Source organism: Pipistrellus kuhlii, unplaced genomic scaffold, assembly GCF_014108245.1.
Source record: "Pipistrellus kuhlii isolate mPipKuh1 unplaced genomic scaffold, mPipKuh1.p scaffold_m20_p_3, whole genome shotgun sequence".
Taxonomy (NCBI): Eukaryota; Metazoa; Chordata; class Mammalia; order Chiroptera; family Vespertilionidae; genus Pipistrellus; species Pipistrellus kuhlii.
In genome coordinates, this window is record NW_023425529.1 from 20,780,519 (window position 1) to 20,795,432 (window position 14,914).

At 36.0% G+C, this 14,914-nt stretch overlaps 1 protein-coding gene across 1 annotated transcript in view; it reads left to right on the top strand.

The window, feature by feature from the left end:
* The first annotated feature begins 347 nt into the window (after positions 1–347).
* LOC118729037 (activating transcription factor 7 interacting protein) overlaps positions 348–14,914 on the top strand; it is a 94,367-nt gene continuing 79,800 nt past the window's right edge. Inside the window, exon 1 of the mRNA XM_036456268.2 lies at positions 348–521. The gene's annotated coding sequence lies outside the window, so the exon portion shown is untranslated. The remainder of the gene's footprint in view (positions 522–14,914) is intronic.

Consider the following 14,914-nt stretch of genomic DNA (forward strand, 5'->3'; position numbering starts at 1 on the left):
AACTCTAGCCTTTTTTTTTGAAAACCTTTCCCTCAGCTCTTTAAACTTTCACCTATTTTCCCACTTCCTTCTTTCTAAGACTCATAGAGGGCGCTCACTGCGAGAGGGAGGTTCTGACAGCGACACCTCACACTGCAACGCAAAGGCACAGCGCCACCACCTCAGGCCTCCGCTTTTTCTACAGCAGGAGGCGGGGCCAATGTTCCTCATTCAAATAAAAAACCAGGCAATTTGCATGGGGATCAGCCAGTCTGTGAGCCTATTGGATGACCGCACAGAAGGCGTGGCCAAGAAGACGTCCACCGAGCCCCGCCTACATTAATTTGCATAACGGCCTCGCGTGCAAGGGAGAAGCGGGTTTGTTTTTGAATCTGCGGCAGCGGCGGCGGCGGCGGCGGCGGCAGCTTCGGAGGCGGCGACTGAGGCGCGCGAGCCTGAGGCGGCTGCGTAGGGGACGGCAGCGCGGAACGGCGCTGTGGGGAGGAACTTGGTTCCCCTTCCCTCATCTTCCGCCCGGAAAGGTATCTGTGCACCCTAGGGGCTGTTATAACCCTGTTTCCCTGAATTACTATTGTATTTCTGAAGAGTCAAGACCGCATTATGGCGGCCGCGGGAGTTGTGTGTGCGCGTGCGCGGCTGCGGGCGCGCGCTGCATGGGAGCACGTGATCTTGCGGGGTCGGCCTGTAGCTGCAGTTGTGCAGCTGGCGGGGCGGTGGCTGCGCAAGCGCAATATGCATTTTCAAGATCTAATGTTCTTGGACGCCATTTGGGTTCTAGATTTAATTTTCCTCATTCGTGAGGGGTTTGCATTTTGTTACCCTCACGTTCCCACATGGTTTTTCAAGAAAAACGCTTCACTTACGTTGTAGTTCTATACCGACCTTAAACTGTTTTCTTCTAATTCTCCGGTTCTCTGAGAGGCTGTGGACTTTTGTTTTCTGTAAAAGGGATTGTCACCTATGGTTCTGGATTATAATTTCACTTTTAGAGTTTTGCTGGATTCAGGTTTATATTTGGGAAGGTGAAGATCATCACCTAGCGGTGGCCACACAGGAAATGCATTTATTTGAACTGCATATTTGCAAATACATTTTTAACCCTGTTTTTACCAGTGCTGTTCTGAGTGTTACAAAATAGAAACAATTTGAGTTTGGGAGAAATGAGGGGGAGGGCCCATTGGAAAGACAATGTGATTGATGCTGTTTAAAAAGAACTCTCAATCTCCTTGGATATTTATTTTTAGAAAATATTTCATTCTGTGTCAGTGAAGATTTAATTTTAGTCAGTTTGTGTGCTTCTTCTGATCATACTTAGTTTTACATTTTTTCAGTCTCTGATCACTTGTCCATTATTACTTCCGTTAGATCATTTTTGTTACTGTTTTAAAATTAAGTCATTTTCTTACAATTTTGTTTTATGATGTGTAAAATATAAAACTTGGTGAATTTTCCTGATAATTCTGTAAAGAACTTTCAACTACACTGAGGCCTTATGAGGAAATTAAGTGAACCTTCAATAAAAAAAAATCAGCTGATTTACAAAATAACACTGACCATTGGCATATATATAAGATAACATTGTGTTTGATTTTTTAAATTGTAAGTATGTTCCTGGTTTTACTTTCCTAAAGAAGATAGTTATAAGTATGCTATTGATTATTTTAATTTAAAGTGGTAGTGTCATTATATTTTAATCTTACATAACACTCCTGGGAGAAGTTTTATATGATTTGATATAATTCTACCATTGTGCATATTATTTCTTACCGGGTTAAAAACTTGTAAATGGTTTTCCTAAGTTTCATCTATACATAATAATTCCTTTCTTGATAAGTTTAAATAAGTCCCCTGTCAAATGAAGAAGTGGCTATTGTTTTGTAATCTTGGTTGCTTTAGGATTGTTTTTATTGCCTAAAACAAGTACCATTAGAAGTCTAACAAAGTGTAGCTGAAAGGAATACTTGTGGTTGCTGGATTTTAAAAAAATGATATCACATATGAGATAGAATGGAGTGATAGGAAATATTCTTTTTTCTTCACAGAAAATTTGTTGCTGATATAATTCCTGGGCTTCTGGAGTCTTCTACACAGAAATATATTTAGAGGGCACTTGTGCAATTTTCCCTTTTATGCTTCTGGAGTGGTTTACCCAGCAGACCCTTCTCCCACCTCCTTTGACATCGTTTCTGATGTTTTCTTAGAGTTAAAAATATGTTGTACTTTCTATATTTGTGCGTGTATATGTGTGTTATTTGTACACACATACAGATTTAGGTAAGGAAAAGAACATTGATCTTAGAGCCTGGTACACTTTGCATTTCCAGAAAAGTGAAATGTTTTGGCTTATATATTTAAGCTGATGCTTTCATTTGAATATACAAACGATTACCTCTTAGGTTAATGCTGAAGATCATAAGAGGTACTTGAAAACACTGAAGAACGTAATGAACAATGTAAATATTTATTGGTGGGACAATTTTGCTGTCATGTTTGTTAGAAAGGCAAATACAGTTTTATAAACTTAAAACTAAGATGAATGAATTGTCTGAACCTCCACTCTTTGTTCATCCATGCTCTGTCAATACAAGCTTGTTTTGAAATTTTACTTAGTTACAGTGCCGCAAAATTTTGATACGTATGCAGCATGTATAAATATTAAAAGTAGGTTACTCCAGGAATGCATAAAAGTTACTGGGGTTATTTTGTGAATTTTAAGCACTGTAGAGTTTAGTTCAGATAAGGTTTGATTAAACCATAAGCCAATAAAATTGGGTTTTTAATAATTTAAATGTATGATAAACATTTTTTTTTTTTTTTTTTTTTTTTTTTACTTATAGCACATTAAGAACATATTGAAATTAATTAACATTTAGAAATAAATGCTCTAAATATTTTGGTGATTTTTGTGACCTTTGTGATAATTGATTGACCTGTTTTTAATTTAGTGTTATATTGTGGACATTTTCCCATTTTATTATTCTACTTTAAAAATGTTCATATTATTTATTTTTAGAGAGAAGGAGAGGGAAATAGAGAAAAATCGATGAGAGAGGAAAATCAGTTGGCTGCATCCTGCTTGCACACGCGCTCCTCTCCTCCCTCCCCCCACTTACTTGGGATTGAGCCTGGACCTGGGCATGTGCCCTGACTAGGAGTAGAAACATGATGCTCAACCACTTAGCCACATTAGCAAGGCTTATTATTTTTTTAGGATGTGTTTTTTTTTTAAGTTATATGATATAGTGTGGAAATATCCCAAATTATTAAATATTCAACAAATGTTTTTAAATGGTCACATAATATTATCACTACTAGAGGCCTGGTGCACAAAATTATTGCATTGGTGAGCAGCTGCACCCTCTCACAGTCCAGGACCCCTTGCTCCTTACTGCCCACCTGCTCACTGCTCCTTAGCGCTGCCTTAGAGCTGGGAGAGGCTATCGCTGTTGCCGCTGCACCACCAGCTGTGAGCCTGGCCCCTGGCTGGGAGTGCACTGACCACCAGGGGGCAGCTCCTGCATTGAGCGTGTGCCCCTGGTGGTCAGGGTGCATCATAGCGACTGGTTGTTCTGGTCACTTCGCTTTAAAGGTTGCTTAGGCTTTTATTATATAGATTTAGAATGTGCTGTGACTTACTAAACCTGTTTTGTTGTTGTTAGTCCTCACCTTAGAATATTTTCCCATTGATTTTTAGAGAGTGGAAGGGAAGGAAGGAGGGAAGGGAAGATTGGTGGGGGGAGAGAGAGAGACAGAGAGATTGAGAAAGAGAGAGACATTGAGGTGAGACATTAATTGGTTGCCTCCTTTACATGGGATTGAACCTGCAACCCAAGTATGTGCCCTTGACCTTTCAGTGTGATGGTTGAAGCTCTAACCACTGAACTATGAAGCCTTTTTTTGTTGACCATTTTGCTTATTTCCCATTTTCTATTACAATTGATATTATAATTGAAGTGAACATTCTTATACATGAGTCATTAACTACATTTTATAGTTTATTTGAAATTACTGTTTCAAAGGGCTTTTAAAGTAATTTACAAAATTGATAAAAAGATGATTTGAATAGCATTTCCCATACCACTATCAGTTTGGTGGTTGAAAATAGTATCTCATTAGTTTCTTTTTTTTTTCTATAATTAGTGAATTTGAACTTTTTTTGTTTTTACCTGTGCTCTACATGTGAGTCTGTTTCAATTGGTTGGTAATTCAGTTTCTTCATTAAATTGCACATGTAAGTGAAATCATAATGGTACTTGTCTTTCTTTGACTGGCTTATTTCACTTAGCATAATATTTTCCAGGTCCATTCATGCTATTGCAAATGGTAAAATTTCCTTCCTTTTAATGGCAGAATAGTATTCCATTGTATAAATGTACCACAGCTTTTAATCCAATTATCTAATGATGGGCACTTGGGCTACTTCCAGATCTTGGCTATTGTAAATGATACTGCAATGAACATTGATCTGTTGCCTCCCCTTGATCTGGGATGAGACTCAAAAGCTGGGTATGTGCTGGGACCAGAAATTGAACCTGAGACCTTTCAGGTGTGTGTAATAGGACTACATTTCTATTTTTAATCTGCTTTAGGACATGAAGACATGAAAATAGTGCAAATTATGAAGTTATAAATAGGAAAAATGTGGTAAAATGTTCTACAATACTAGAAACCAAAATTTTTCTTCTTTGTTTAACACAGACCTTGTTTTTTTTTTTTTTTTTTTTAGGAAACAATGTTATTTCTCTTTTAAAAAAAAATATATTTTATTGATATTTTACAGAGAGGAGGAAGGGAGAGAGATAGAGAGCTAGAAACGTCGATGAGAGAGAAACATTGACCAGCTGCCTCTTGCACACCCACTACCAGGGATGTGCCCTTGTCCGGAATTGAACCTGGGACCCTTCAGTCCTCAAACCGACGCTTTACCACTGAGCCAAACCGGTTTCGGCAGACCTTTTTTTTAATGGAAGAATTTTGAAAAGTTATATTTTTGTTTATTTTCTGGTTAGGTTGGGACTTAATCCTATATAATAAAAGCCCAGTGACTGTAATGGCCTAACAACCTGAAGACCACTTAACCAGTCGCTATTAGGTGCATTGACCACCTCTTGACCCCTCCCCCCAGCCTGCGTGCTCCGATCACTGGATGGCGAAAGGGGAACCAGGTTGGGTGGAGAAGGTGGGATGGGACTGGAGACTGGTGAGCGGGCAGAACAGCAGACCTGTTGGGCCCTCCCCCCTGGCCTTCAGGCTCCAATCACCAGATGGAAAATGGGGAACCAGGGTGGGTGGTAGTGGTGGGGCAGAACTTAGGACTGGTGAGTGGGCGGATCACAGGTTAGGCCTAGGGACCCTACCCGTGCACAATTTCGTGTGCTGCGCCTCTAGTACTGTAATAAAAATAAAAAATTTTGGTTTTGGTCTTTTTGGTAACATCCTTGTACATGAGTCATAAAGATGTTTCCGTGATTACATCCTTGTACATGAGTCATAAAGATGTTTCCGTGATTATTTTAACTCATTCGCCATTAAATCTACTGTTTGAACTGATTGTACTGAAAAATATAATCTTGATTAATAGTGATCAAGATTATAATTCTACTTTATCACTTATATAATGAGTTTAGGAAAGAAAGTTTATTTCCAAAACATTTTTTTTTTTTTTTTTTTTTAAATATATTTTATTGATTTTTCACAGAGAGGAAGAGAGAGGGATAGAGAGTTAGAAACATCGATGAGAGAGAATCACCGACAAGCTGCCTCTTGCACACCCGCTACGGGGGATGTGCCCGCAGCCAAAGTACATGCCCTTGACCGGAATCGAACCCGGGACCTTTCAGTCCACAGGCCGACGCTCTATCCACTGAGCCAAACCGGTGCCGGCATCCAAAACATTTTTATTGAACTCTTTAAACTTGAAATTAGTGAAAAAAGAAAACAAGGAAGTAAAGATAGAACTCAAAATACTATTGGTTTTATAAAAATAAACCCAGGCAATTGGTAGAAATGTTAAGATATTATTGGTTTCCCTTAAGCATTTTCTTTTTCTTTTTAATGAAAAATTCCCATTTTGGGTCTTTTTTCAAGGAAAACTAAGAATTTTTAACTTAATTTTTATTTAAAAATATTTTTATTGATTTCAGAGAGAAAGGGAGAGGGAGAGATCAGTGATTAGAGGGAATCATTGATCAGCTGCCTCCAGCACGCCCCCTACTGGGGTTTGTGTCCGCAACCTAAGCATGTGCCTTCACCTGGAATTGAACCATGACCTCCTGGTTCATAGGTCAATGTTCAACCACTGAGCCACGCCAGTGGAGCAAGAAGTTTTTATATTTTATTGTTTTTGTGTGACCTTTGCTCTTACCTGAGAATTTCCCCTAGTTCTGACAAATGATACTTGGTTTTAGCAAATTCAGAATGGGAGAAGTGCTACCACAGAAATATATATAGATAGAGGCAAGAGATGATGGCTAGCATCTTGATAGTGTAGAGGTATCAGATTTCAAGTGTTAGAAGCAAGAATTTAAAATTTTAGTGTTGAGGTTATTTACTTTTGGAAATTTGTATTCCTAGAACTGAATCTGTATTTATTATGTAATAATTACGTAATCATTTTATAATCTATAATCATGATAATTGACAATCTCATTAACAATTATGAATTACACAGAATATTTAGATATGTTTAACTTGCTCAGCAAGGCAAAAAAGTATATGATTTAGTTTAGAAAGATTTCTGTTATAATATTTTTAAGTTTTGAGAGATATGGAGAATTCATACATTGGCATACCTAGTTTTTCAAGGAAGTCATATGCTGAAAGAATTTTGAGGATAAAATTTTTACCTTTGAGTTTCTAATATTTGTGGGGCATATTTTAGATAAAATTATGTGATGCTTTAGCAGTATTTATGTAATAGATTATAAGTATATCATCAAGTAGCTCTTTGTTCTTGTCAGTTCCCTAGAGTATCTAGAAATTACCTATCTATTAGAGGAGCTTCTTTAAAAATAATAGTCTTGCCTATTTGATCTTACTATGTGTTTTAGAGAGCCCCAGACTTCAAAAATTATGTCATATCCTTGGCTGGTGTGGCTCAGTAGGTTGCCAGTTTGATTATGGGTCAGGGCACATGCCTGGGTTTCGAGCTTCATCCCCCTATAAGGGGATGTGCAAGAGGCAGCTGATGGTTTCACTTTCATATCCATGTTTTTCTCCCTCCCTCTCTTCTTAAAAATCAATAATAGAACCTTTAAAAAAATTAAGTAATATTATTTTACAGTGTTCTTTTTCAAATTGTCTTATAATCTACAAAGGAAATTCAGTAGTTTCTCCTATGTCATGTTAGTTTGTTCAACAGGGAACAATGAGTTCCACAAAATTAAACTTTGTTGTTATATATGTTTCAAGTTGTAGGGTGGAAACCATTCTCTAATAGATAAGAGTATGAGTGCTGGGCAGCATTTTCAGTTTTTTAAGTCCTGTAAAATGAGAAAGGGGGAGGGGGGAGAGACAGCAGCGGCTAATGCTTATTTATACAATAAATATATTGTTTTCAGTTTTGAATTTTAATCATTTGGATTTTTGAGTCTTTAAGGTAATGATTGAAGCATCTTCTTGGCCACCTTTCCAAAAGCATGGCAGGCCTAGGCCCATGGGTATAGTTGTCAGTGCCTCCCTGGCCGTCTTTATAATTGAACTTACATAAACACACAAGTCTGGGAAATGAAGATGATCTATTAACTTTACCATCAGAAATCTTTACTTATTCATGGCTGCAATTTTACATTGCTCAGAATAGTATAAAATTGTTGTGTATTTTGTATCTAAAAGCTAGGAATAACTAACTTGAACCCTATTGTTTGTGTGAGAGGGCCCCTTTATATGATGGTGATGTGAGGTGGCAGTGTCAATTCTAACTTCCTTTGTTTGTATAACCCTGTGTTACTTTGGGGAATTAGTGCCTTCGTGGGTAACCAAGAATTATGTGTGTAGCACTCTATGGCACTTTTGCATTCTAATGAGAAATTTGAATTGTATGTTATAATAGTGATTCTCAGAACTGACATGATGTAAAAAGAATTCTCTTGGAATTTGTAATTCTCAAAGATAATAACCTTGCATTTTGTAGAAAGGTAAACCTAGAAGGTGGAAAGAGAATCTGCTCTTTTGAGGACCAGGATAAAAAGCATTTGGTGAAACAATAATGACTTGATTGCTTCAACCCATTTGCAACTAAGGCTTTGGAGCTTAAGGTGTATCTGCCCTGTTACCTAATATTAGATTAAATATCTTAAGGAAAGGAAGAAATAGAGGAAAGCAAGGAAAAGAAAAAATACTGTCTTTGAACTTTTATTTCCTTTCAAGTGGTAAATATAAGGAGCTAATTGGATTACAGTAAAGACTAAACTTCTCGAAGAAACTCTATTACTATTGTCTAAGCATGAAAAATGTTTATTTCTGTCATATAACAATACACCAGAAGACTGTTTAGGATTTACAACTGCCTTTGGATTAATATGGTTTCCATATGTTGAAATGGTTTGTAGGTTGAACTATTATACTACACAGTTTCACTAGCCAGGGGCAAGGGAGAAAAGACAGTGAGTGGGAATGCCCATTCATTCTTTTGAAAACATGATTTGGAAGTAGCACATACTACTTTGACTCATGTTTTATTGGTGAAAATTTAGTCATTGGAACATATTTAGCTGGGAGAGGAAGGTTGGGAAATGTAGTAAACATTTGGACAACCATGAGATTGGCTAAAATTAGAAAGTTTTATAAATGAAGGAGAGAAGTAGAGAGAACAACTAGCTTTTCTCCTACAAAAGGAAGCTGCAGAAGCCAAGTAACTCATAATTTGATATTGAAAACTTTTGTTTTCAGAGTTAGATAAGTTTATAACTATCTTCTTTTGAAATGGGATTTTGAGAGCTTTGTGTTCATGATTTGTGGCTGAGGTTCTAGCTATTATAAATATTTATCTTATTTGGTAGAATTCTTCCTCTTTTTTGCTTCCCTTTGAAAACATAAAAACATCATTAGTTTTGCAAGAATTGGAATTTTAATTTAATTTTTAAAACAACTATAATTTTTTTAACCTTGTCATTTAATTTGCTTATTTTAAAAGGATGAAGGACAGTGGGTAAATTGTCTCCTGTGGACTGAACCCACAACCTGGGTGTATGCCCTGCTGGGAATCGAACCCTTAACCCTTCGGTGTGGGATGACACTCCAACCACTTAGCCACACTGGCCAACATGAAAAATAATGATTTTTGAAGGCCTTGTAATATACTTAAATAAAATATTGTGGTGGTGAATCATTTGCTTATCAGGAAAGTTTACATGATTAATTAATTAAAAGTAGCTTTCTGTAAATGATAAATAAAACAATAGATGCTTGTGCAAGGCACAGAATGTGGGACTCTGTTCTGTGGAAATCAAGGAAATGTTATGTTAGGAGAACTCAAAGTAGTTCCCTAATATAAGTTCTTGATTTTTGTAAATAAGAGTCATTGCTGCCATAGTACTTATGTAATAAGCCTAATAAAGGATCTGTTAATTATTCTCAGCTGGAAGTCCTCTAATTTCTCTTAAGTTGTTTTACTTTGTATATCTTTTAAAGGCATTTCCTTCTACTTTTATGCCTAGAGTTATTTGTGTAGTACTTTATAAGTTTCCTGCAGTTAATAATATCTTATTGATGTATCTGAAATAGTATAGGCAAGGAATGAAAAACATATATTAAGAACATGATAGCACTAGACAGTATGGCTCAGTGGTTAGAGCATTGGCCCTTGTACTAAAAGGTCTCAGGTTTGATTCTCAGTCAAGGGCACATACCTAGGTTCAGTCCCCAGCCCAGGTTGGGGCAAATGGGAGGCAACCAATCGGTGTATTTCTCTCATCAATGTTTCCCTCTGTGCCCTCCATCCCCATTCCTCTCTCTCTTCCACAATCTCTAAAGATCAATGAAAAAAAAAAACCTTGGGTAAGAATTAACAACAAAAAACATGATAGAAAAAAATAAAAATCTCAATAGAAAAATTGAATGATAAAGCTGAACAAATCTAAATGAGCAAAGATCAAGTTGTAAATAAGACAATTGGAGTACCCAACCAAAAATTCACACTGTAATGACAGAATGGTAGAAGAAAGATATCACCAATGAAACTATTTAATAAAAAATTTTCAGGTAAGAGTTACCAAACTGAAAGGACCTGATGACAAATGCCAGCCAACAATAAACTTTCAGAATACTGGAGACTAATAAAGATTCTATAAGCTTATTTCTGATTTTCTCCTTAATAAGTATGCTTTCATATTTCTCAGGAGTAGAAGCAAGATAATGAAACAGTGCTCTTAAAATTTCTGGAAAAAATTTTTCTAAACTAGATTTCTATACCTAGCCAAACTATCATGCATAAAAAATACAGGACAATTTTCAGACATACATAGTCTCAAAAAAATATACCTCCCATATATTGTTTTTTAAAAAGTTACTACCCAATATAGTCCCCTTCCCTCTAATGGTAAAAGTCAATAAAAAAATATAACATAAAAAACAAGGGTTCTGCCCTAACCAGTTGGCTCAGTGGTCAGAGCCCCTGGGTTTGATTCCAGTCAAAGGCACATACCTCAGAGTTTCAGGTTTGATCCCTGGCCCTGGTCAGGCCTCTTGTGGGAGACAACTAATTGATGGATCGCTCTCACATCAATGTTTCTGTCTTCCCCTTTCCTTCCACTCTCTAAAAATCAATGGAAATATAGCCTCAGGTGAGGATTAACAACAACAACAAAAATAAATAAGTAAAAATAAAAAACAAAGCTGCACAGAAAGGAGTGAAGGAAATCCCCACAATGATGAATAAAATTCTAAGATGACAATGATATGCCAAATGTAGAGAATAGGCTACTCTGAAGCAATGCTACTCAAGAAACAAAAATACCATGGACACAGACAGTAGTGTGGTGAAAGCTGGGATGGATGGGTGTTGGGTGAAGGTAGTCAATGGGGATAAAAACAAAGGACTCATCTGTAAATTAAATAAAAAAAAAAAAAAGATAAAAATGAAACCAAGATCCTTTCTGCCACTATACCTAAAAGTGAAAATGTGTCTTCTACTTAAACATCAAAAGATCTTTAATGAAGGACTTTAACAAATCATCTTAACTATTACCGTATTTTTCGGACCATAAGACGCACTTTTTTCCCCCCAGAAGTGGGGGGAAAAAGTCCCTGCGTCTTATGGTCCAAATATAGCCTACACATATACTTTAAAAAAAAAGTTTTTTTACTTGCCCGGCTCTGTGTGGTCTCTGTGTGCTTGCCCGGCTCTAAAATGGTTCTAAATGCTGCTGTTTACTTTACAGGGTTGATTACATGTGTTTATGACTGTGATATTGGGTTTTAATGCACATAAAATATTTTAGGACACTATTTGTTTCAGAATCTTTTTTTCTTCATTTCCCTTCTCTAAAAACTGGTGCGTCTTATGGTCCGGAGCGTCTTATGGTCCGGAGCGTCTTATGGTCCGGAGCGTCTTATGGTCCGAAAAATACGGTACTATATACAAGAGACGCATAGATACAGACCTCCTGGTATAAAGTTGACATTACCTCTATGAATGACATATGTCAAAACTCTATCAAGAGAATGGTTCAAGATTCCCATGATTCTGTTTTGTGTAGACAATTTTGTGTTAAGTAGATTAACTTTAGAGCAGTAAAACAAGAATTACCTATCTCCCAAAGTTTATTGTTTTTTTTACTTTTCTACCCATTCTTGAGGATTTCTACTTCATATATATACTTCTACTATAGTTTAAATGGGATTTGAGGGAGTGAGATTAGGTGTTTTTCAGTTTACCATCTTAATACCCTCCTGATGTTTCTTTTCTCTTCTAATATGTATAATATTGATAATAACTTGTGTGACTAAAATATATTAACTAAATGAATGAAAAGTGTGTTAACTTCCTACCAAACACAGCGAAACCTTTTATTTAGGACCTATGGAATTTTCAACATATAGAAAGCTTTCTAATAGTGTGATGTATAATATGTAAAAAAGTATAGTAATTGACTAGAAAAAAATAGTATAGTAATCTTCCAGTTTTCTTTCATTGCTATTTGTGTGACCCGTGGCAAATGATTACATTCTCCAGTCATAAAAATTTGAGTTTATAGGACTGTTATTTTACATGGTCATTTTAAGAGTCAAATGAAACTGTGAAAAGTACTAGGTTTTTTTTTGTTTGTTTGTTTTTTTAAGGAAGAGCTAAAACATTGGGCAATCATGGAAATGTATAACTTACATTAGAACTAGCTTCCAAATATTTTTGCTTTTACTAATAAACAATGATTAGGATTATTATGACTCGCTTTATCTAAAACATATTTCTTATAATCTATGATATATAATCAAGCTATATTCTTTCTTAGTAATATTAAAATTTAAAGGTAAATAATATACTTATGTTTTAAAATTTTCTATAGACTTTCTCTAGAGTCAACTCTTCTAAGCACATAGTAGCTTCTATGTAATGACTAAAAACTAAAAACTGAAAAATGTTCTACAAAGCATATATTTTTTTTTCCATCTTGGGTTTTGAAGTGCAGTTTTTAGGCTAAGACTAAAAAGGTTAACTTATTATCTTCTTACTAGAACGTAAGAGTTGAGATCTTAAAAATGAAGGTTCTTAAAGATGTAGAATTTTCTGAGATTTTTGTGATTGAAATGAAACACTGGGAATGTTTCAACTCATCTATTAATCAAATAAATACTAATGAAGTGAATGGGAAACAATATGTGATTTCTGTCCTTTAGAAACTCATATCTAAATATATAGATAATGCAATATAATAAGTAAAATTATGGTATCTATAAAAGATCTTGAGAGAGCAATTTGCACCTTGTTTGGGGGTAGGCATAATGAGGAGAAAGGAGAGTAAGGAAAGAATTGTCAATGAACAATGTTATTGGTGAAAGTGGGATCCCTGGGTTATCACTGGGATTAGAGATCCCCACGGAAGGATGAGATATGGTAGAAAGCTTTATTTTCGTGGAATTATATTTCTGAAGTAAAGCTAAAGTCAGAGCTAGTGTCCAGAGTTCTCTTTCCATGTTGGAGCTGAGTCCACTTTAGTATCAGGCTAGTTGTAGTCCATTTAGTCACTTGGGTGTGAGGTTTGCATGGCTGTGGACCATGTGAGCAAACGCAGAAGAGCCCACAAGCCAGAGTCACACAGTCCCATGAGTCTCTAGAGTAGCAGGGACATAAGAGGAACCAAGAACAAGAGAGTGAGTTCCTTTGTTCTGAGGATTAAATATTTCAAATTTTGTGTCCTTGCAGTGGCCATACCCATTCTGGCCAATGACCTTTGTTCTCATGTGTGACTTAACAGTAAGCATCTTCCCGGTGTCACCCCAACTTTACTGGCATGTGTCTGTTTCCCCTTTGTTGGACCCCTGGGGAGTGTAAAGGAGCTTCTCAGTGAAGCTACTTTACTGCCTGGCCTCGCCTTTGCTCCTTTCCTGTTACTAATAATTAGCTTAATTATAACGGTACCAATAAGACAATTTAGGTTGGATCATGACTAGAATATTTGAGGGTGTGTTACATAATTTAAATAGTTGTGGAACAGACTTCCAAAAGAATGTGCTTCCTGAATATCAGAAACTGTTCGTCAGGGACCTTTAAATGTTTTGGCTATTTGTCTCCCTGTTAACTCTAGTTACATTCCAATAATGTCTATTCCTTAGAATCTTTTCCAGTTTACCAACCTCTTGCTTTTGATGAATATATTTGAGCCACCTCAGAGAATTGGTTATAATTTTTGAAGGATTAATATGGCTTGAATCAAAAAAATTTTTCTGATAAAACAAAGCAGTTTTTACATACTTTATCCAGTTTGCCCCCTGGAGAATAAATAAGGACCTTTTAAAAGCTGAGTGTTTTGTGCTTTTTAAACTTTTATTATTGGAAAATGTTGAATGTATGAATAGAATGAGAAATAATGAACTTCATGTGCCCATTACTCAGCTTGAACAATCATCAATTTATAGGGCCAGTCTCCTTTTAGCTATACCCCTAATACTTCTGCCCCCTTTAAACAAGTTTTAATAAATACCTATTGTACATCAAGTAGCGAATAGAGACAAGATAGCATTGGGCAGCTAAATTTTAGGAATGTAAACAAAGGAAGAGAGAAGGAAAAGCTGCATTTCCTATCTGATGTGACCTACCAAGAACACAGGTTCTTTCTTTTTGTCTTTCACTCTTCTTGATGGATGTTATTGCTAAGACACATTTGTTGGGATCACTCTCAAATCTGTCTCATTAATATACCTACTTTCAGACTGAATTTCACCCTTTTGATTTCCGTATTTGTTTTTTCCCCAAAGGTGTCTACTTCATTTTTATTTGCTTTTCACTTATATTAAAATGTTGGAGGTCTGTGACAGAGCATGAAATTTAATTTGCCCTGGGACCAAACACTTGCCTGGAGATGTGTTTTGACCACCTTGATTCCCGAAGAGAATGACAGATAAACCAAAATAAGTTTTTTTTGCCATTATATCTTTAATGATTCTAGCTCCTCCCAGCAGTTATTTAAAATTATTGTCAAGATTCAAATACTTGATTGCAGCCGTTAACCATTCTGCTAGATTTGAGCACATTGGGGCTTAGATTCTGGGGGGAAAATTCTTTAATTAGTATTCTAAAAATGGATATTGATTATCAGGATTTAAATAATGTAATTTTCCAGAAATTATAAAAATTGACATTCTTTTTGTAATAAAAGTACTATAAATGATTTTTAAAAAAGGGCCTTGAGCAGAGTTTGACTTTTTTTTTTCTGGACTGAAATGGAGGCTTTCTTTCAAGCGAATTCCCTGATGTTTG